This window comes from Alligator mississippiensis, chromosome 1 (assembly GCF_030867095.1).
Source record: "Alligator mississippiensis isolate rAllMis1 chromosome 1, rAllMis1, whole genome shotgun sequence".
NCBI lineage: Eukaryota > Metazoa > Chordata > Crocodylia > Alligatoridae > Alligator > Alligator mississippiensis.
This window is the reverse complement of record NC_081824.1, coordinates 82,940,131-82,963,974: the sequence shown is the minus strand read 5'-3', so window position 1 is coordinate 82,963,974 and position 23,844 is coordinate 82,940,131. Positions and strand designations below refer to the sequence as shown.

Sequence of the window (23,844 nt, the reverse complement as noted above, 5' to 3'; positions counted from 1 at the left end):
AGAAACTCAGCTCACAACAGATAAAAATGTTTTGTGACAATATGGATTCCTATTTGAAATCTCTGGCCGCTTCCAGACAACAGGTGTCGTGTGGTATGTGGTGCCACAGACCTATCTGCGGCACAACACACTGCACATTCAGGTGCTCCCCGCGCTGCTACCTTGCAGTTTGTGTGTGTATGGTGGGGGTTGACCCCAGGAGATCCCAAGGTCAATAAAACCCATGGGGAAAAAAATGCGATGCATGCGTCAGAAGCGCGTGCCACCCAAAACTGGATCCTGGCCAGCCGAAGCCATGTTGCAGCTACCAGCCAGGCTTCCAGCTGAAGCAGCACCACAGCTGCAGCTTCCCTGGCCCCCAGGTAAGGCTGCTGAGGCCAGCACAGCTCCTGGCCCCAGCCTACCCTACCCGGGGTAACCTGCCATGTGCCAGAGCCCACATAGCACAGGCATTCCCTGGGGACAAGTAGCAAGAGTACAAGGTGTGCAAGGGCTCCACATAGTTATATGATAGAGCTGCTGCCCAGTTTTATGCTTCTCCTTTAGTTTATTCTATTAATAAAAGTCTAACCTGTTCCTTGAAACTGATTACAGCTTCTTTGCTAAACCCATGAGCAACACACTATGGAAAAAAATCCAGCAAGTACCTATGCAATTCAAGAATGCATTAAAATTCATACACATGAGGCGGCACGCAAATCTACATGGGCAACTTTGAAAAATTTGGCTTTGCAACCTCAATATCATGCTTTTAATATTTCTGTATACAGTTTCTAGGGTTTGTGTGCATTTTTAAAAGGGAAAAAACAGTAATGCAGAGTTTATCGTGGGCAACAGAAATAATCTTCCCAGCAACATCTACAGGGTCTTAATCTTCAAACTTCAGTAGTGCATTGTAGACTGCCAGCAAATGAACCTTGAGACTAACAACATTAATGGGAAGGCAGAGAAACCAGCTATACCAAAGCATGTGTGTTGTGCCTGGGACATAGCTAAGAGAGCCTTACTTGGCTATCATTCTCTCTCCAACCTCCAAAATCCTGTGATATTAAGCTGCCTTCTGAGGAAACAATACTGGCCAGTAGAGCTGTGTACTGAGTTACAAAGACATACAACTAGCATGGTGAAGCCTGATCTAGCTCCTTTCCACTTGCTGTTCTGAGGCATTTTCAATTTAGCAAGTATTTACTGATGGAAATAATACAACTTTTTAATATATTCAAGTCCAACTATTTTGCCAGAGTTATGCTGGCCACACTTTCCTGAAGGATGCCAGAGAGAGATGCTAAATGCTGACTTGTAAGGAATTTAGAACTCAGTAAATAAATACATATAATATCAGCAGATCTTCATTCAATAAAGGAAATGTCCTTCTTTGTCCAAAGCACTGTCAAATTTGAAGGGCTCAATACAAACAAAGGTGTCCAGGTTTCTCAAATAAAATAGCAGATTCTTTAATAATGGAAAGTATGGAGAGCCTAAATAAAAGCTCCATACAAGCTGCTCACCTACAATAATGAAAACACTAAGTTAGCAAAAGAACAGAGAAAAAAGTAAATATTTGTGTGATCTAAAATACTGTTGACTTTAACAGTACATTAAAACATCCTTGCTTTCTAACAGGAACCACAAACTTCCAACAGATTTTATTGATTACTTTAAAATCCCACCACAACTACTTTTACTTACAGTGTTGTTTGATGCAAGTAAAATGTGGGTGTTTAGAAACTACAGCAAATGTTTGAATGAAACGTTCACTCGAGAAATGGAGATATACTGTATTTACTGGAATATAAAACAACCCAGAATGTATCCCCCAATAATTAGATTCTATATATGGAAAATGTATATATTAGTTAAAATATTCCAGGTACTTAATCTGATTCTTTGAGGTTTGCCTTGAATTTGTTCCCCACCCACTGCTACAGTCAGGGAGAAGAGGGGAGGGGCAGAAAGGCAAGACTCAGCCTCAATTCAGCCCTGCAAGGGTAGTGGGGAAGGGACATGGTCTAGGCCCAACCTGGCCCTGCAGAAGGAAAAGGGGGCATGGCCTGGCCCTGCTCCAGCCACAGGGAGGGGGGCAGCACAACCCAGATGCAACCATGGGAAGAGGGAAAGGAGGTATGGCCTAGCCCTGATCCATATGTGGGGTAGGAGCAGCTTGCCCTGCCTCATGGGGCAAAGCAGGTATGGCTGTCATGTGGGGCTTGGGGTTTGGAAAACCTGCAGGGGAAAGGGTTTCTGTTTTAATGGTCACTGCTCCCTCACTGCCAAATTTCCCAACTCATGGGAAGCCCCACTCTCCAGATGGCTCTGCAGACTCCATTTGGCATATGGGCTGAAGGTTGAGCACCCTTGTTTTAGGTGGCTGTTTACAACTGCATTTGCAGTTTCAGACCAAGAAGATTTGATTCTAACTCGAAGATCAGTTTTAGTTTAAATGCAGATTTTCAATCACAACTCCACTTATTTTAATAACAGAAGAAAAAAAAGTGTGCCAATGTTATTTTCAGACTTGCATTTATTTCGCTGGATGCTTAAGAACAGTAAAAGGGACAAAAACCCACATTCATTTTAATATTTCTAACAATGTGTCATGTACTTAATTCATAAAGTTTATAGCCTCCTCCTTGGTAATATTTTAAACACCAACAGGTGCTATTCAATGACTGTGCCGTGTTCAAGAATGACTCTGCATGACCACAAGGTGGCAGGACAATACCTCAAGACTTATGCATATCTCCAGGAGTTGGGATCCTTGAAGCATCTTATTTTCCCCAATCTAAGCAAAATTCTACAAATACCCTAATACAGAATTTGCTCAGATCCCAGTAAAGACAAGATAGTTCAAAGTTTCACACACATTAAATTCTGACCATATATTTGCCTGGTGAAAGTAGAAAGAGCACGTCAAAACTAGCCACTATCTGGTTTGAATGTGGACTGGATAAAAACCCCTTAAGGAAAGAGGGTGAGGAAAGGATTAAATTGAAATGAGGGATCTGGTGAGACTAGGACTTAAGGTGAGGAGGACAGAGGCACAGGAAGCACATAGACAACTTTATGGATCTCAGAAACATGATCTAGGCTCAATTATTTATTCAAACATCATGAAAATTCCCCCAGGATGATTTCACCAATTTGTCCCAATTTTATAAATGATGTATTAAAACAATTCCTCAATATCCATGTAATTCATGGGTGAAATGTTTTGCTTAACACTTGGTACAGTAATATTAGCTTGAAAACTGTGAGTCAACAACAAGAAGTAAAGGCCTAATGTTTTAAATGTAGAAAAGGGTTTGCTATCTTAGCTGAATATTAAAATAAGGAAATACATGTGGGGGAGGGGAGAAAACAAAGAGAAAGGGCGCATCTACACAAGATGCTGACTGTGTTGTAGTCTAACACTACTGCACAGCAGTGTCGAGTGGCAAAAACTGTGCTGAGATGCTACTGTGCAGTAGTATTAGGCTACTGCACAGTAGCGTCACTTAAAACACATTTGCCAGTGCTACTGCACAGTAACTCCAGTTATTGTGCATTTATTTAATACTTGTATAAACTTGCTTTACAAGTACTAAATAAACGTGCAGTAAGAGGTAGTCTGAATCAAGGAGACAGAAAGTGGCTCAGAGAGGGAGACAGGAGATCAGATAAGCATACACCCCACTATTGTCTGGAAGGCAATCCAGGATTCCTGAATCTCACCATTGCCCTGAAGTCAGGAAGTATCTGAATCCCACTAGCAAAGAACCTCATACCCCCTCTAGTGCTGGTACACAAATAGGATGACAACCTACTATTGCTACCAGTCACTGTTAGTTCTGGCAGAGACCTGAGCAGTGCATTTAAAGGAACCAACCCTGCTTCTGCCCCAGGTGGATATCAGTGTGATGCTTCATGATAGTGTTTCTGGTTTTAGCAGTTTGCCCTTTTAAAAAACATAGCAAGTCTCCCTCTCTCTCTCTCTCTCTCTCTCTCTCACACACACACACACACACACACACACACACACACACACACAGAAAACTATTACTTGTTTTCTTTTCAAATAAGACATGCAACATGTTTTAGGGAGGCAGAATGAAGAAAAAAAGATTTTTTCAGAGTCATGGCCAACAAGATTTTTTCAGAGTCATGGCTGACCTGCTGAGGCAAAAGCAACATTTTAAGCCCTTTCAAGACACTGCAAAATTGGCTGCAGCTTTGGGCTACTCAGACAAAAACTACTGCCAATTTGGCAGTGGTTGTAAAAGATTAAAACTAACTATGATGTGTACTTTTTTCCTCCCTCTCTGGCTAGGAAAGGACAGCCCTGGTAGCTGTTGGCACTGGATTTATGACCTAGATACCTTGTTCTGAATGGACCCAAACCCTCAGACCGACCATGACCTTTCCATTCAATAATAGGCAAATTTTATTGATACATAGTGATAACAGAAAAGAATAATGCAAGTAATTCTATATATCTACCAATCCTAAGGCTGTCATCAAAGCCAAGAAATGTCTGGTTAGTACGCAAGCTTCACTCTGAAGTTCTCTCTTGAATGTCAGATGTCAGCAGCCTGGAGGTTGGAAGCTGAGGCCCACTCTCCCCCCCACTCAAGGGGTGGATGAGACGGGCTGGTGGTATGCCCTCTGTCCATGGTGCCTCGGGTTCCCCTCTCGGGGACCTTTCTTGGAGATGGGGACCCTTTGTTGCTGTAAAGTCTCTGCTTTTGTATTCTTTTTCCTTCCTGATGAATCTTCATCCATGGCTATTGCTGACTGGTCTTTCTGTGGTTGTCATACTGTCCACGTTCTATCCTGTCAGCCCATTCCTGTTTTTCACAAGCCCATCACATGCACACATCCTAATTTCAGCTTTCTGGACCTTCTCCTAATTTGGTCTGTTCCCCCAAAACCAGAAAACTCAGGCTCTTATGAGCTGGTGCCACCTTAACTCATGTTATGGAACAGTGTAGTATATGCCCACAATTTTCCAGGCTATGTGTATATCCGTTCACCTTGTTATGTTAGATACCCTGTCTGCCTTACAGGCTGTGAAAACTGTGTGACCGTGTGACTAGGCCTTAGAAATCAATTAACACTTGCTGCTGCCCTGGACTACTGTTCTAATCCATATATAAATTACCTATATGCCAACCTCCAAAAGCAAACCTCTAAATACATTTTCTAGCCCTCAGTAGCCACTGCAGTGTCTACATGCTTCAATTCCAGCACAGAAATCATCTTCCCCACTATAGATGCATACCCTAATTTTGGAGGGCTGAAAAGGGTGTGCATGGTATGAAAGTAAATATGATATTAGAGTTATAAAGTCAGACATTCAAGACTTTTTTAGGAAATACCATTAGGTTTTTTAGGAAATACCAAATTAAGGTCGGCTGAGAATTTTTTTTCCATGGGAAAGGCACAAGCAATCTTAATTCTGGCATTTCCTAACTCCTGAATGCTTAACTTTACAACCTTAACCTGAAGTGTTGACAGCTTTTTTGTGGGTAGGTGGACGTGCAAAAGTGAAGTGAAGCTCCTTACTCAGAATAATTCCCCATGGCCTGCTTACCAGGCCTTCAAAGGGACAATATCACATAAGCGTCATTCTGAATTACACATCCTACTACAATAATGTCACTTTATGTTAAGATACAAAGCTGTTTAAAAGGAATCTGGTATATTAAAAAAAACTGTACAAGAAGGTCTCCTACTTCATGGTACAGATTATATTCTAAAGAAAAGCTGCCTATTTATCTATAGAGTAAATAGCTCAAAAGTATTTCTCTTTAACCATTTTTCAGTCAAACAGTAGTCTATGCTTCCCAATTAGTTTTTAGTGTGATGTAACCTAGTAGGAACAGGTAAAAACATGACCTAGAGATTGGGTCCAATAATTACTTTTTTTTTGGTGTGGGTTTATGAAGGGCATACGATGTTTACTTCAGGATACCTCTAACAGCATTGTACTTACTGTGCCAATTATGGTAAACTGCTTACAAATGTAATACAATTTTAAATCTACTGTATTTACACAAATCAAAGGTGACTTTGAATTTAAGATGACCCCCCAATAATTAGATTCTAGACATGGAATATTATATATTTGTTATAATTTTCCATGGCCAGAATCTAATTATTAGAGGGTCATCTTAAATTTGCACACTGCAGTGGAGAAGCATGCAATAGGAGGGAACCAGCATTGCAGGGGGGGGAAACAAGCAGCAGGGGAGTCAAGTGGCCCCTAACCACTTGTCATCCCCACCACTTGCTCCCCTACTGCCTGCTCCCTCTTTTGCCCCTGCTTACCCCCACAGCAGCTCCATCTCCAGCCCCACTCTGGCTCAGGGCATGGAGTACATGGTCACTTCAGCCCCTGCCCAAACAGGCAGCAGCAGTTGCAGCAGTGACAGCTCTGGCCCCAGCCCCAAAGGCAGGTAGCAGGGTGGGTGAGGGGAGAGGCAGGGACTGTGGCTGTGGCTATAGGTCCAACCCTGAGCCAGGGGCAGGGCTGGAGCTGAAGCTGGAGTCACAGCAGCTGCCTGTCCCTACCCACTGATACCTGAATTCAAGAAAAGGGACTTCCCCCCCGCCTCAAGTTGAATGAAGGGAAAAAAAACCTCATCTTGGATTCAAGTAAATGTGGAAAACTTTGTTTAATTTGTTTTAACTTTCTGGTAACATTTACAGTAACATTTTTGGATGTTTATTTTCCAAACACATAACATATCAGCTATTTCCTGCTGAAAGGATTGATATATTCTGCATGTGATTCTGTGACTCTGAAACTACATCTGATTTCTGGACCATTCCCTCATTCTTACAGGAAGTGCTACATATACATATATATAAAAAACATATTCATTTGTATATTTTAATATATGTACCCATTCCATCAGAGTGGCAATAACAACCTCTTTTCAAAAGAAATTCTATGCTTATACTATGAAGAAAGCCATATGGTCTTCGGCGAGGATCTTTCCTCTCACCCTTGGTGCTGAACTGCAACTGTCAATCTGTCTGAACAAAATGAAGCATGTTATATATGTCACTTTCTTAACACGGCTGGTAACAACCACTCAGCCAACAAACAAAACTAGTTTCTAGGATATACAAAAATCTGAGTTTAAAAAGTCAGCCACCACATCCCCACACCATTTGCTGTTCTCTAAATCTTTTTTTTTTTTTAGGACTGGCAATCTACCTGAAATACAATCATTTTTATTCTGTGTATTTTTAGGCATCCAAAAGCATCAGTCAAAAAGTGCTGTAAGCACCATGACTATGGGCTAACGAGGCATTAAGACTATGTTATTCTGGTAGGACATTGATTTCCCTATCAATAATCTGCTGTGTTCTGTTATCCTTATGTTTGCATGGGAGTCTCTCCTTCATTTTACAGTGCCTTCTGCAGAACAGTAATGCTTTTGTTGTTTGGAAAATTGAACTTTAATCTGTATCAACTTTATTAATCGTTTGACATACGTGGTTTAGTTCCTCCAATAGCTATTTATTGCTATAATGCATTTGCGTGATAATTGCTTACAGGAACATTCTGCAACCTCAGCTGGCTCAAACTACAGGGGAATACAAGAAGCAAGAAGCAGACAAAGTGAATGTGGATTCTGCACCTATTTTAAACCCCAAAACCAAGCTCTATCACAGCTCTTTCCTTTCCTTGAAGAAAATCAGAAAAAAAAGGCTATAGGTGAACAGAGAAAGACAAGTACAAGTACTAAGCTGCTGCAGAGCTTTTTCATGCACAGCAGCACACACGTAGACGCTGACCCAGCTGACTGGGGCTGCCTGCCAAGTTATCCCCATGCTGGAGCACCCTCATGTCCTCAGCCAGCCCCCCTGTAGCACGGTGAGCTGGGCCAAAGCAGCCCGGGGCTGGAAGGCTGCCAGCCATCCCCCTGCCAGCTGGGGCTGCTCTGACCTGGCTCAACATGCTGCAGTCCTGAGAGCATGTGTAACCATGCTATGCACCTGAGTTTATTGCTGCACATTAATGTGCATGTGTAGACGCACCCTATTAGCATAGGAGGAGAAGAACAGCTCCCTCAGTACACTTCTACTTTAACCCTTATGAACTACTTGTAGATGACCTCCCATATCTGAAACACTTAGCTAAACTAGCCTATGTTTTTTTACATTATTCTTGAATTGAGCATAGGAGATAGAAGTTCCTCCTTTCCCCAGAAACTCATCCAGTCCTTTCACTTAGGCTTTGGGAAAGCTAAATTCACTCTTAACTGTGCTGTCTGAATAATAGTTACTAGTCCCATGTTTTGTCGTTCATCATCAAAATATTTTATTGTAACTAGCCAGAAACAAGAATAGGTAGCCAGAAAGTCTTCTGTGCTATTCATTGTCTAATACAACATCAGTCCTGCTGATGAAAACAGTCACTCGCATGACAGTAAGAAGATGTTACAAGTAAAATTTTAAAAGGATACATATAGGTTACATTTTAGGAGAGCCATCTGAGAGACCTTATGATACATATTATATGGTGCACATTTCTGCCAACTGGCTTTAAGAAACTGAGTTTGGTACAATTAATTATTACAAACCATTAAATCATTTTAATCTTCCTTGATTCTTTTTCTGAGAACAGATTTCAACTCCTATTTCAAGAGCAAAACTTCAATATGCTTTACAGTCAAGTCAATACACTCACTCAGCCAAGGCCCAGAATTAAATACTTATTATGTATTAAAAGGCTATTATTAAAAAAAAAAAGATTTAAAAAGGGGGAGACTGAATGGCTCAAGGAATTGATAATGGGATGTGGACTTTCTTCTAGCCTACACAAACATGACTCACATTAGCAGCTGGCACATCTGACAGGCTCAGCAGAAAGGCAAATAAATAATATGCCCAATAAATGGGTCTGAAAACTGAAGCATATTTAGGATGTTCTCTCAATAATAAGGTTTGATGCATAAGATGTCAGATAATTCTCCACTACTTTGTATCTTTACAATTTCTTTGCACAGGTGAAAAGTACCCGGGGGTGGAGAGGGGGGGTGCAACTAGAGAAGCCAGATTGGTACCTTTTTTACACTAACTTTGCATTCCCTTGGACAACACAAATCTGTTACATTTACAAGTGTTGAAACCACTGTGAACACTGATGTGCAATAATAAGATGTTTACATTTTTCTTAATAAAAGCTTGTAAGAAATATGAAGAATGCTTAACTAATAACAAAACATTCATTTTGTTCCAATTATTTTTTTTCCAAATTACATACGCAGACTAGTGTGGATATAATTCACAATAACCAGAGTGGCAAGTGCAAAAATTTAATGTTCATTTTATCCATGTTTTAACATAATATCGCACAATTTTTTTTTTGCTTCACGGCCCAGTTATTAGATAGTTTTGGGCAGTGCCCACACTGTGCTAGGTGCAGCATATATACAAAAAAGATCAGGACTGGAGACCTTGAACCTTAATATGGAGGAGGGCAGGGGAAGAGATGGAAGGAAGGGAGCAAGGAAGATGAAAATGGAGGACAGAGCAAGATGACTAAGTAGTCACTTGGCCACATTCAAATAATACAGTGAACAGTACGGTGGGAAACGTCTTAGCTATTTGTGTTCTGACTTTGAACCCTATTCAAAGGGGCACAGGCACACAAAACTACTTCTCAGCATATACACTTGATCTGACCCTTCAAGAGGCTGAGATTTACACCTAATTAGAATCTCTCTGAATATGACACCACACCAATACAAAGCAAAAGGTGAGTCTGTGACAATATTAATATAGTATTATAACTCTTGCTATGAAGGCTATAACAAAATAGCGTGAAAGGAATAATTTCTTCAGAGCATTGGAATGAAAATACTTAGCTCTCTGGGAGGTGAAATATGTGTACCCAACCATAAGATTAATATTGTGCAATATTAATATTTACAAAGCTCTATGATCATTTATTCCTAAGAACATCATTCTTTGATTACAAGGAGCAAAGTGAAGACAGATTATATTGGTTCTAAAAGAATGAATGCTTGTTATAGCCACTCTTATTTACATGATTTAAAAGTACCAAAGTCATTTTCTGAATTGGAAACATAACTTTATTTGTACATTGAACAATGCTGATCAACAATAATACCTCCCCACTGGGGCTAAGTACAGACATTCAAAAAGCCAGAGGCTGAATCGATTCAGTCTTTGCGGGTTAGTCTAAACTGCATAGCTTGAACTGAGAAGCAAGTGAACAGACAATCACTTTCAATTCCAGAAAGGCAGCCACATTCTTGCAGTGGCTCAGGCCAGAAGCTGGGAGGTGCTAGAGCACTCCTCCCAGGCTGCCAGCCACTCCCAAAGGGAAGGAAGGAAACTTCAAAGCTTTTCCCCCATCCCTGCTTGAGTGGAGGGAGCGTGGCCAGACCCTAGCCCAGGGCCAGAAGACTTTAAAACAGGGGTGAGCAAAATACAGCCTGTGGGCCACATCCAGCCTGCCAACCCATTATATCTGGCCTGCAGGGCCCCTAAAACATTTAGAAAATTAATTATTATCTGCCCATGGCTGCCTGTCAAAGACATTGAGGCTCCAGCAGCAGCTGGACCCAGGAGAAGCCAGCAGCAGGACCCAGCAGCAGCAGGACCCAGAGGCAGGGCAACAAGGGCCCCCCAGCCAGGCCCGCCCCTGCCCCCCGCCAGCCCACAACTGGAAGGCTCTGAAGCTTCTGGTCTAGAGACTCTTCGGCTGTTCCCTAGCCCTCCCTCCATCGGAATGGAAACTCAGATGAGATCAGATGGAGGGAGGGGAGAAAGCACTGCAATCAGCCCATGTCATGGGACCTGAGCTGGATCCGGCCAAGAGGGAGAGTGGAGGAGGTGGGCAGAAACTGCTGCAATCAACCCACGCCTCAGGGGCTGCACCAGGCTGGGCTGGTTCCATACTGTGCCACGTGGTAGGGAACTAGCCTGTCCAGGAGGGAGCAGGTGGCAGAAACCACTGCAATTAACTTATGCTGCAGGGCCTGGGCTGGGCCATGCTGGCTCCATACCAGTAAGAGCCACACAGCTGGGAACCGCATGGTACTCATCAAGATGGGCTGCAGCCAGAACAACGGGCGAGTGAGGGGGCGGGAAGCAGTGGCAGCAGGTGGGAAACAGCAGCAACAGTGGCCGGCAGGCATGCAGGAGAGAAAGTAGGGAAGCAGCAGGGAAAGGGCAGCAGTGGGGGAACTGACAGCATTGGGGGAGTAGCAGCAGTGGCAAGCAGGAGTGTGAGCGGGGCCCACGCTGGTGCCCCAAAGCCAGTGGACACCCAGGGTGGAGCGGCAGTAGCACAGAGCCTGGAAGCAGGGGTCGCCTGGCTCTATCGCATGAAGCTCAGACACAGTCCACCCAACCCACGCGCCTCTGGGGAGAATCCCGCATGATGGAGCCGGCAGTCCAGCCACACTCACAGGTAATGAGGAACAGGGGGGAGCTCCATGCTGTGGAGCTGGGTTGCCTCCAACACTCTCCCTGCCTCCGCAGCCAAGCCCCATGACCTGCACTGTTAGCTTCATCAAACAGGGGTCAGTGGGGCTGGCCCCGCAGACTGCCACCACCTCCAGCATGGCAGTAGGGTGGGAGCAGGGGAAGCTGTGCGCTATGGGACTAGACAGAGCTATCCCCGCTCCCTGCCATAACATGCAGCTCCAGAGATTGGCACACTCCAGGGACTCTGAGGACCCTCCTCCCCTGCTCCCCCACGAACATGCACCCACATCCTCCCACACACTCCCACTCCGCCCACCATACCCCTGCCCCAACCACATACCCCACACCCATCCACCTGCCTCAGCATGTGAGCCCTGGGTGGAGCATGGCCATGCTCTGCCAGTGAACAGAGATGAAGGAAACACTGGCGGGGGCTGCCCTCTCCCCTGGCTTGAGCATACAGCGAGGGGCAGAAGCGTGGCAGCCTCCCCCATGCAGACCCACCAAGGTCCTGTGTGGCCATGGAGGGGGTTTAAACCCCCCTTCCCCTACCTCAGCAAAAGCCTGGCAGGGGCTGCCCCCAGGCAAACTCTGGCTTGGGTCTGGGCCCAAGAAGAGGATTTAAACCCCCCTCCCTCCCCACCTCAGCATACAAGCCCTGGGCCAGGGCATGGCCACATCCATCTACTCTCTGCTTGAGCAAGGAGGGAGTGGGCAGGAGCCTGGCAGGGGTTCCCCCACAAACCTTGCCTGGGGTCTTGTGCTGCCAGGGAGTGGGGGGTTAAACACCCTTCCCCACTTCAGCCTGCCAGCCCTGGGCTCAAGTGGGGTGCAATGTGGAAGGGGGGACAAAAGCCTGGCAGAGGCTGCCCCTCCCCAGGCAAACCCTAACTGGGGTCCCCCCTCTGCCTCAGTGTGCCGGCTGGAGCTAGCATCTGGCCACACCCCCTGTACCCTCTGCTGGAGCAGCAAGCAGGGAAAACCCAGGCAGGGGCTGCTGCACCCCTGCCAGGCAGACCCTGGCTGGGGTCCCATGTGGGTGGGAGAAGGGGTTTAAACCCCCTCCCTTTCCTCCGCCTCAGCCTACTGGCCCCGGGTGCAATCTGGCCACACCTCTGCCCTGTCCCCCTTCTCAGCTCAAGTGGCAAGTGGGGAAAAGCCTGGCAGGGTCTGCTCTGCCCCTGCCAGGCAGACCCCAGCGGGGTTTTCATGCACGTGAAAGAGGGAGCTTAAAGCCCTCTCCTCCCTGCACCCCCTACCACCTTCTACTGGCCTGGCCAGGGGTCTGGCCAAGTCCCCCCTCTCCTCCAACAGCGAGGGAGGAGGGAAAGCCCTTGAGGGACTACTACACCCCTGCCAGGCAGACCCTGGCTGTGGTCCAGGGCTGGGTCTCCTACCCTTACCCCGTTCTCAGCCAGCCTGAGCAGCACTAGGGAGCAGAGGGGCAGGGCCAACTTTGCTCTGCTGGAGCAGACAGCACAGGCCAGCCCAGGGCCGCAAATATTCCTGGGATGCTGGGGGACTCTGATTTAACTTGAACTAGGAAGGGGTCTAGGACAGGAGTTCCATAAACTGGTTTGACCTAAATCAGTTAAGTCTGATATTACATACAACCAGATTTACCTTAAACCAGTTTTGGCCATTTTGAAATTGGTTTATGTGCACTGAACTTCTGTTCTGTTACAGGTTTAAACCAGTTTCTGATCACTTAACCCAGTTTATGTGTAACTTCTGCCCTAGCCTTGCAGACAGTCAAGTAACGTATTATATTTGTTTTGTGAAATACTAAACAACTGTCAAGGGCAGTTAAACTCCCAATTAATTTTAATCCATTCTAGAAATGCAGTGATCTGGTAAATATTGTGTACATATACAGACGTAGTGTGGGCACAGGAAATTATTCTTGTTTTATACAAATGCATGGTCTGAAGCAGATGTTATTTATACCTCATTAGACAATGCGTTGCCAGTTAGCAGCTTTTCTATTTATTTAAATTGTTGGCATTTTTAAAGACAGCTGGTTAGAAAAACTAGCAACTGCACTGAAATTAAGCAGGTGAAAATGAAGGTGGAAGTAAGTGATTAAGATTCACTGTAAAAAACTGCCAGTTACTATGAAACACTGAGAGCCTATCCCCTAGATCATATCCTGATGAACACTTCTGTGAACTGACACTTTGACTGGCTCAAAGGAATTTTCCCCACTCCAAAACGTGCAGCCCAGTTCTACAGCCACAGCTGTTGCCTCAGCACTGCAGGAGCCCTGTGGCTTGTGCATTCCACTGCCATGGAAGAAGAGTGGATACAAGCATGGCCCTCCTATGCCCCAGTTTCCCCCACTTTAACTCTCTCCATAAACGTTCAAAAGGAACTCTGCAGAAGTGGTGGGAAGAAAGTTTTGTAGTTGTATCAGAGTATGCAGATCCCTGATGCAGGCTCCTAAAACCTGCTTCTACTAGCTCCTACTGGGAACCACTTACTAGTTGTTAACCAATTTAAGTGTCCCTTTGCAATCCTAACTATAGTCAATCCAAAGTTACTCATCTAAAAAGGGTTTGTAAAAATATTTTTAATAGCTGAAAGCAAAGGCAGCTTCCCTATGTTTAAGAACACATAGTTAGAAGCATTTTGTTGCAATTATGATCGCAATGGGGTACACTTGTCAGTTGGATATAGAGGAAAATTTAGCTAGGTAAGTCTCACATAAATATTATTGAATACTTATGTTTTAATCTTCATGATTCATTACATTCATGAAGAAGGAAGAAGTAATGACCAAGAAGAAAGTTTTTCTTGCACAGCTTCAGTTATAGATGACACTTTTGAAAGAAGTTTTTGTATACGAAGTGCAATATCCGAAGGACTATAATAATACAAAACACATAACAGGAACAATTTTCTTTTATGAATAAAAAGGTTACCCAGTGAGTAACAGACTATTTCAGAGACATTTTTGTGAGGTTTTCTGGAGGAGCCACCTTGAAAAGAGCAATTTCCTTATAACTTTTTATTTCACCCTAATGGCAAGGAAAGCCATTAGGTAAACATTGAATGCTTCAAATTTAAAAGGAAAAACCCAACATCACACACATTAATAAATGTAAATGTACTACACCACAATACATAGTAGGGGCCAACCCTTGTTATCACAGAATTCAGTAGGAACTTAATCACAGCCTATATTGAAAGCTGAACTGAATGCATACCTCATGGGTTTTAACAGCTTGTAGTTTATTTGAATTATTTATGATAATACTTCATAATATTCCAGTAAATGTACTGAAGTATAATTTGTAAAAGTAATGAAGTTTTATGAATGCAAGACAACACCTAGCTACTCAGCTATTACATTCTTGCCAAGTATGCCTCTATTTCTCTGAAGTATGCAATGCAGTGAAATATAAGTCATTGGAGGTTCTAACTGTCCATAAATTTAAAGTCATCAAGGATGTTGAAAAAAAAGACAGACATCCTTTTGTAATCCTTTCCTTTTTCATGTCCTTGTAACAATATATTTAGCAGAATTCAGAGATTTGTTGGAATCTGACAAGCCATGCTGTGCGTGCTTCTATTTTAGCCTCAAACATGAAACCTCTGGGTTGTCAACCATGTGTCTTAGCATCTGCCCCAATCCTTTTGAGATGACGTCAAAGTACTCACACCTCACTGCTCCGGAGTTATCCTGACTGAAGATGTTATGACACCCTGACTGATCCATGCAAAGAGAAAACATTTGACATAGCTAAGCCCAATTGGCCGAGGTCCAACTGGATCTGGAGAAATCTACCAGTCATCTACCACATGGAGAGGTGAAGTTTAACAGGTAAATCATCATTTGGTCTACTCTAGTGGTCTAACATTATAACTATAGGGTCCCATTTCCTTTTAATGGTGCCAAAATAACACAGGGTAAGAGGCTAGGGTGGGACTCCAGAATCAGGAAGCCCAAGAGCTTCATGTGAATTCGACATATTCACAAGATGTTCACCCTGAAAAAAAAGTGTGGAAATTGCCTGAGGAAAACCCTGCAGAGATCTGTTCTCCTTCTGTCCCCTGCTTCCCCCCACAACAAACAGTCAAGCAGCCAGCATTATGCAACTGATTTCCCCATAGGTTTTTTTTATAAGAGCAGCTGAGGAAGTTACAGAGTTCATTTGAGTCTATCATATGCTGCTATTTTTTTTCCTGTATGTTGGCACTATGCGCCAAGGACATCTTCTTTACGAGTATCATTTTAATTATTTAAAACAACATTAAATATTGCTATTGTCAGCAGGTTCACTAATTACCATCTTGGTCTTCACAAGCATTTAAGTGTAAGGCATTTGATTTCAACTGCTATGAGCTGTCATACAACTGTGAACAACTTTCCACTCAAAATGATATGATGATAATAAAAGGGCACTCCATTACAGGAAGGATTTAGTGACCTGATTAAAGATGCTATTTCATAGGCACCATACACCATACACTGAAAGCTCTAAACAAAAATCTTTAACAGTTGCAGAGTTCTTTTCAATTGCGGGGTACTTTAGATATTTTGTTAAAGTTGTTAAACAGAACTGAAAGTTGGTCATAATAAACAGCAGCTAATCATTCTAAAAACCTGGTTTAAGACAAATATATACATTTGCTAAAATAAACTCCTAATCAGGGCCAATGTTAGTTTGGGTAATAGTATGATTTTTAGATGGGATGGTACCTAAAGATCATTCCTTATAAAGTGATTAAGACAGCTTTCTCTGTATGCAGCACATATCCCCCTCCTCCACCTCCAAATTTGGCCCAATGACTGAAATAGTTTAACAGTGTCTATGGTGGGTTAAGACAGGGGAGCCAAAAGAGACAAACACAACTATTAGAAACATTACATGAAGGTTATTTATGATTTATAAGGTTCAATTTACATACTAGGAAGCTTTTTGATGGCATAAGTGTGTATAAGTGCTATAAGACTCAGCAGATCTGTATCGAACATTGCATTACATATCAATTTGGTGGATTATGCAGAGCAATGCTAACTCTGACAAGTAAGTCTCCAAAGCATAAGCCAGAGGTTATTGCCTGTAAGAGATATGAAGTCAAAGCACATATAATTAAGGCTTAGCTGTCTTTATCCAAAAGGATGCTACATTGTTTTCCAAAAACTAGCAGGGCTATTTGAACTTTGTATTTTCTATAAAGTTCTTTAATAACCTGATGGTGACAAGATATAGGGCCAGATTCAAAAGGCACTTAGGCATCTAACCCATATTTCAATCAAACTGAGATCAGAAACTTAAAAACAATTTTGGATCTATGACGCTACTACGCAGTAATATTGGGCTACTCCACAGTCAGCGTCTCATATAGATGCATCCAGGATTGCATAACCCAAAGCTTCAGAAACCAGAAGACAAATATGAAAAAAATCAAAAAGATTTTAAAGTCATTAAGTCTAGCCAAACTCCCAAATTCTGAATGCGTTAGGTTGACAACACTTAAACAAAAAAAACACTTCAGGGATGTTGTAACATGAAAGAGCTACCTCAGGATGGGCCCATCTACACGAGCTGCATTAATGTGCATTAGCCTAATTTATTGTGCATTATGGGTGTACATCTACACGTGTGCCCCTAATGTGCATTATAAATGGTGAAATTAGGTTAAGTGTGCCTAAATTTATACCTGCATTTGCACATTATCATTCACCATTTTTAATGTGCAAATGCAGGTATCAAATTTAGGTGCCATTAGTCTAATGCTACAAGTAGCCCAATACTACAAGTGCCTGCAAATACAGCTATAAAATTTAGGCGCGATTAGTTAAAGCACATTAACGCAATGTGTAGATGTGACATGGCACTAACTTTAGTGCCAGGTCTGCCCAGCCACTGGGGACACATGGTAGGGCTGCAGGGAATTGGCACTTCTAACTTTAACACCAAGTGCCTGCACATGTAGACACCTGCCAAAAATAACTTAATACACATTAGCTTAATGTGCATTAAATGTAGTCATACTTAAATGCATGTGTAGACACACCCGATGTGTACAAAAAATTAAAAATTGGGATTTGGGAGGTGCTGGTCATGCTCCCCAGGGTGGCTGGGAGGTGGCAGTGGTGAGGGAAGGTGCTTTTCAGAGAGCTATTGCCCCTGCCCCAGGAAAGAAGCCTCAGTTCATGGAGCTCTGCCTTGTTCAGCTCTGCCTTGCTCTACTTCCACCCCTACTAGAACCCACTCCTGGACCCATGCATGCCCTGAAACCTGGCTCATTGGATTGTACTCTGCAAGGGTAACACCCTTGGTGGTGGGAGAAGAAGTTGGCTTGGTGCAAGAACTGCCCCCTAAGCAGCAGAGTTCTGGAGGCAGAAAATTTGTTCACACAGAACGGTTAGGGAAGGGACACTGAATCCTGGCATGCTAGAAGACTGCAACTTGGGCACCTCATCTGTGGGGACTGGCCACACATTAATGCAACACAAGCCGGGTAATATGGATCAAAGAGAAACCTGCCCTAGAGTGGTGTAACTTTAAGCTGTCAAAAGTGTGCTTAAAACTAGTTTCGGGTGTTAATATGTGGACAATCCAGAGGTTAAGAGCTCCAGGAGCTTCCTAAAATTAACACGTAACAAGGCCCTGACTTAGACCATTTTTAAGTCTCTTGTCACCATGCTATATCACAGCATTATCCCACTGACAAATCAGGCTGGTTCATCTTAGTAACCACAATGATTCTGATGGTCTACAAAAAGTCTATTTAATTTTACTAAGTCACTAACTTCCAATGAAGCAAAAGTACACCCACAAACTGAAAATAAAACTACATTATCTTTATACATGATGAAATTCCACTACTAAGCTATAGTGGCCATGCCAGGTTTTCTTCAAAAACACTTAAAAACTAGGATTAACAGTATAACTGGGAGCAAAATGTTTCCCCGACATCCATCTATACTTTATATATCAGATTATTGAAGGAATCCATTGCCTACAAACGCAAGCCAGGTCCCCATGTCTGGACTGCATCTTGCCAAGACGACAACTGGGGAAGAAATGCTTTTCTTTTGAAACCTCAAGTCATTCAGAGATAATGGACACTATATTCCCTCCTGCAACATGAGTTGCATTTTAGTTGTTTACCACAACCAGTCACAAACACCTGTTGATCTCTGGAACCATCTACTTCCAATACCTTTTATTTGTAAAGAAACATTTTGGCTACTTGGAGGAAAGCAGTGAAAAAAAATAATACAGCTCCAAATGTGATCTTTATGGATGAGGTACAGGGACAACAAAGTAGTCCTAGTCCCAAATCCAAGTCTGCTCTTGTCTTGCAGATTTCAACTTTAGAGAGGTCTCTGCCATGGGCTGCAAAGCACAGTAATCATTGTACAAAAACAGCTAATGTCAGACATGATCTGCAACACAGGTTTTATTCAGACTTTAATTAAACTCCCTTGATTTAAAGTAAAAGTGGAGTTAGATTTTCGGTATTTGGCTCAGTTTTTCTATAAGATGTTTTAAGAAACACTCAAATGTACAAGTGTATCATTCTATATCACTAGAAATGCTTGGCAAATTCAAATATTGCTTAATTAAGAACATTTTGTATGGTAACATTGGATTGAAAATTGTGAGTCAGCAACAGAAGAGGAAATGTGTAGAGAGATTCCCTTTCTACCCTAAAAAATTGCCTGGTTAATCAACTATCAAAATAAAGAAACCCAACTTTGCATAAAATATTTTGTTAGTAGAAAGCAGAAGTGTTTTGCTTCTCCTGTACCTCAGTGCCTCTTACTGGAAAGTAGAACTTCTTTACTTTTGCTGTACCTCAGTGCCCTGACTTATGATTAACCTTTTCAAGTAGCATCTCAAGTTACAAAAGGGGCTTAGTTTGAAAATACCTTGAACTGAGTTTAAAAAGTTTTGGGCAGCATCAAGTTCTGTAGTGTGGACAGATTTACACCTTTCTTTGAGGCTGCAGTTGGCTACAATCACTGCATTTGACTTCCTTGGATCTTCTCTAGGCTGAGAACAAAAGAAAATGAAATGTTACTGAACTTGCCCATATGTCTGGCAAGCTAAGAGCTTTCAATATTTTAAAATAATTTGTTTCTCTTTAACCACCATCTCTTTCTGCTTTGGGAAGGTACCAATAAGAGCTGAGCTCTTGTTTATTTTGAATCCATTATATAACCAGTTTGTTATGATTGGTATCTCTCCTACACAAAAGCTGCTCAGGAACTCTAAAGCTGGTTTACCTCTTCTGGAAACTGTAGTAGCAACATTTATTTACAATGATTCATTGACAAGGCATTTGTAAATAAAACACCAATTTAACACAATTTACCCCCACTGCTTTAAGAGGGAAAGTGAAGGAAAAGACACCCGTACTGTCAGCCCCTTTTCTTGTTTAGTTTTGCCTAAGTTTGAGATAGACCAGAGCTTGTGAACCCTGTGTTCCAGCGCTGCACCCAGAAAGTCTGGATGATCTCCTTCAGTTGTTCCCATAATAATAAGAGTATAAAAGTGAATAAATTATTAATCAGGAGCAAGTATTATAGGCTGGCAAGAGAATGATTACATAGATGCATTTCACCACTCATCTGCACAGGCTGGTATCATTAATTGAATGCCACAACATGTACACTCATTAGGTCAGTAAGCTCAGGCTGACTGGTTTCCTAAACTCTTATCACAATACAAGTAAAAATATTGCTTTAGGTCTTTTTATGCATCAGACTATAACATGTTTCTTTTGGGGATAAAGAGAAAATTTTCCTGTTTGAGGTGTTATAAAAATAATGTGGGAATATTCTAAATAAAAATTGATGTGGTTACTTTATATAAACCTCTGCATTTAAAACTATAAGATTTGTTTCTGCCTCTTTTACTTCCTTCTTAATTTGGGGCAAATTTATGTCTCATCTTTCTTAAAGAAGGTGTTCCTTTTCTCCTGTTATAGAAGTCTTTTCCTTTTTTAAAAAAGTCTAGAATGTGTATATTTTCCAAATATCCCCAATCACATGGTAACTTATTAACAAGATTTCTAATTACTCTAGATTCCCATTAACTAGACAAGAGAACAAACAGGCTAGGAACGAGAGTTAAAACTCAGTGCTTTCAAAGCCAAATATCCTTTTTGTGTTTCTGATACTAATTTTAAGACATATTAATTTATAAAAAAGAAAACCCCAATCAAATATAAAGGATTTAAAAATGGTGATGGGCCCCTTGCAACCACTAGGTAGACTGATAACTCCATCTCCTCTTATTTATGTTAGAAGAGGATAAATCCATTAAAACCAACAGAAATATACTAGTGTACAAGGAGCGTTAGGACCCTAATACCGAATACATGGCAAAACCCTACATATCCATATTAAACACCTTCACTCCCTTAAGCACTGCTCAGTCACACTTTTCCTAGTAGAAGTTCAACTGGAAATTTTAGTGGTCGTGAGCAGAGCAAACTACATAGATTTTGTGACTCCTCTCCTTTCTTTGTTTTTCAAGCCATCTCCTTTGTCATGGACAAAAAAATGGGCACCACTGCATAAGGCTTTCATACGTATGTGTGTGCGCATATATATATATATATATATATATATATTATTACACGCACCCCTTTTCAGGTGTAAGAGTGAAGTGTGCCACCAATTTTAATCCAGAAAAAAAAGTGTGCCCAGGTATCAAAAGTTTGGGAAAAACTGTCCTATGCAGTTTACCTTTGAGAATAATTCAGCAGCCATACCTCAATAGAGACTAGGGGTTGCATGGATAGAGATTTTTGGGGCCAATACTGACAGTCAATATTTAAGGAGGCATATCAGCTGATACCGATCTGATTTCCAATATAGCTGCCTCCAGCTGGTAAGTCCGGTGTTCCCACTGCTGCTTGCACCCCGGGAGAGGACAAGGAGATGTGTGCCGCCCGGATCTGCACGGGACAGGGCAAGCTGCAGCCAGGACTGCTCAGGGCTCTTCTTGGCGGGGGCTGGGCTCAGACTGGACACAAGTGGTGCTGGCAGGATGCTGCATCTACCCCAAATTTCACTGCTGCCCCGCTCCCAGTGCTGCCACTGCCAGCCGCCCGGCACAGCCCCTGCTCTTCCTGGCACGTGGGTGGAGGTGGGGCATTGAGCCAGGGCTGTGCTGGGCGGCTGGCGATGGTGAAATCTGAGGTGGATGCAGCATCATCCCAGCGCTGCCAGAGCTCACTCCGAGCCCAGCCCCTGCTGAGAAGAGCCCGGTGCAGCTCCAGCTGCAGGCCATCCTGCCCCACACAGATCCAGGGGGCACACACCCACCATACCCTCTGGGGTGCAAGCAACAGCAGGAACTGCCTCCCCACCACGAGCCGTGGCTCTGGCCCCCACGCCCTGCCTGGGCAGCACCTGCCCCTGCCCCCTCCCTCACTGTGGGGAGCATTGATCTGCCCTGCCACACCCCTTCCCCCACACCAAACTTACCAGCTGGAGGCAGCTCTCCACACTGCCAGCTCTGCTCTTCGCTGCCTGAGTTCTCTGCTGTGGCTACACACAGCTTGGGCATTTATGAGCCAAAGTATTGGCCCTATCAAGCCAATATCCGATACAGCCAGTTTTCTTTATATCAGTACCAATCTGATATCAGACTGATGTATCAGTGCCTCTAAGAGAGACTATAAAAAATACATGCACTGCAGGTTGTTATAATCACAGAACAGGGGTCATCAACCCCAGTCTGGATCTGGTTCATATAAAGATCCAATCCAGCCCTGGAAGGTCTGATCTAGTACAAGGGAATTAATTGCCAGAGTTACACCATGCCTTCAGTCTCCTGTGTAGCTCTCCCCTCTGCTGCAGAGCCTGCTGCTCTGTCACATCTACATTTATACTTACTGCAGAAACATTAAAGATCAAAGGCAAGGGTAAGCACAGGCAAAACAGTTGGGGGCAGAGACTTGCAGCCCATGGTAACAGTAGGGTTGCAAACGGCAGCCCCATGCCAGCAAAAGGTTGCTGAGCCTGCCATAGAAGATGAAAATTTAGCCCCACCTACAGGCCATGTACAGACATTACAGCTAGAAGTTTGGGACTGGAGAGGAGGAAGACGTGGTTAGATAGGGTTGAAAATGACCCCTTGTTCTAACTTAGTAATTAAATAGGTGCTGAGCACCTGAGCTAAGGTAAATCAGGGGAGGGGGAGGGGCAGGAGGCTGGCAGGATCTGGGGGGGAGGTTGGGAGGATCAGGGGGTCTAACAGGATCTGCAGGGAAGCTTGGGGGGGGGTGATCAATGGGGCTTGGTGGGATCAGAGAAGCTATTTGACAGAATCCTGTCAAATAACCCAAGACATCCCCCAGCCCCACAACTGCCAAACTACCCCTCATCCCACAAACCACTCCCAGGGCTGGCTTTAGTGGCATTCACTGGTCCTAGGAGTTTGAGGTCAGTAAGTCATGGTGGGGGGTGGTGTAGCAGTGCTGGCAGCTTCACAAGGGGGTTGGCAGGACAGGGGGTGGCTACCAGCTCTGCAGGGAGGATGGTGAGATTGAGGGGCTCTCTTCCCCCTGACAAGGGATCATTTTTAGTGCCCCCAAATCCGTCTATCCTCAGACAAACAACTCCACAATTAACCTACCCCCACATCCTACCCACCCCTCCCTCCACCTGATTGATTTCAATTGGGTTCCAACAGTGGCAAACACCAGTAAAACCAGCATCAGGAGTAGCTTGTAGGATTGCGGGGTTTGGCAGGCTAAGGGGAGGAGGGGGAGAGCATGTCTGTGGGGGGGGCGGAGCCAGAGGATTAAATATAGTCTGGTACTGGGTGACGGGGGGTTAGGAAAAGCACAGCACCCGGGCTGGGGCCAGCAGCTAGGCTTTTCCAGCCTGAGGGCTATGCTCAGAATGTGTAGATCTGTCTACTCCAGAGGCAGGCAAAATACAGCCTGTGAGCTGGATGTGGCCCACCACCCACTTGCATCCAACCCACCAACATACTGTGCCCTGCCCAGCCCTTCCACCCACAATGGTGGGAGCAGGGCGCCCACATGTACACACAGTCCCAAACATACCCTAATGTTCTCACACCCTTGTAGGCAGAAGGACCCAGCTAACCAGCGTGCAGCTTCCACGCAGGGTTGCTGCTGCCACTGCTGCAGTCCCCGGGGACCTGCTCCACTTCCCCAGTCTCCTGCCAGCTCCGAGCAGCAGGTAAGGAAGCAGCGGGGCAGGGCTGAAGCCCGGCAGGAGCCCAGAGCATAGGGCTGGGGCACACTGTCTGCTGGGGCTGTGCGACATGGGAGTATAGGGTGGTCCCCATACCCTTCCACTCTCCCTCACACCCACACGCTACCCACCTGAGTTTCATGCTAAAATAAAGTCATATAGTTACTGAACAGGCAGTGTGCAGCAGCAGCAGC

The 23,844-nt window shown here is 43.8% G+C and overlaps 1 protein-coding gene across 2 annotated transcripts in view; it reads right to left on the bottom strand.

Moving 5' to 3' along the window:
* Positions 1-23,844, bottom strand: part of KLHL32 (kelch like family member 32) — a 251,103-nt gene that overhangs the window by 215,101 nt on the left and 12,158 nt on the right. Inside the window, exon 2 of one of the 2 annotated variants that reach the window (XM_019486394.2) lies at positions 19,340-19,463. The exons of the other annotated variant lie outside the window; for it this stretch is intronic. The gene's annotated coding sequence lies outside the window, so the exon portion shown is untranslated. The remainder of the gene's footprint in view (positions 1-19,339; positions 19,464-23,844) is intronic. 2 annotated transcript variants of the gene reach the window in all.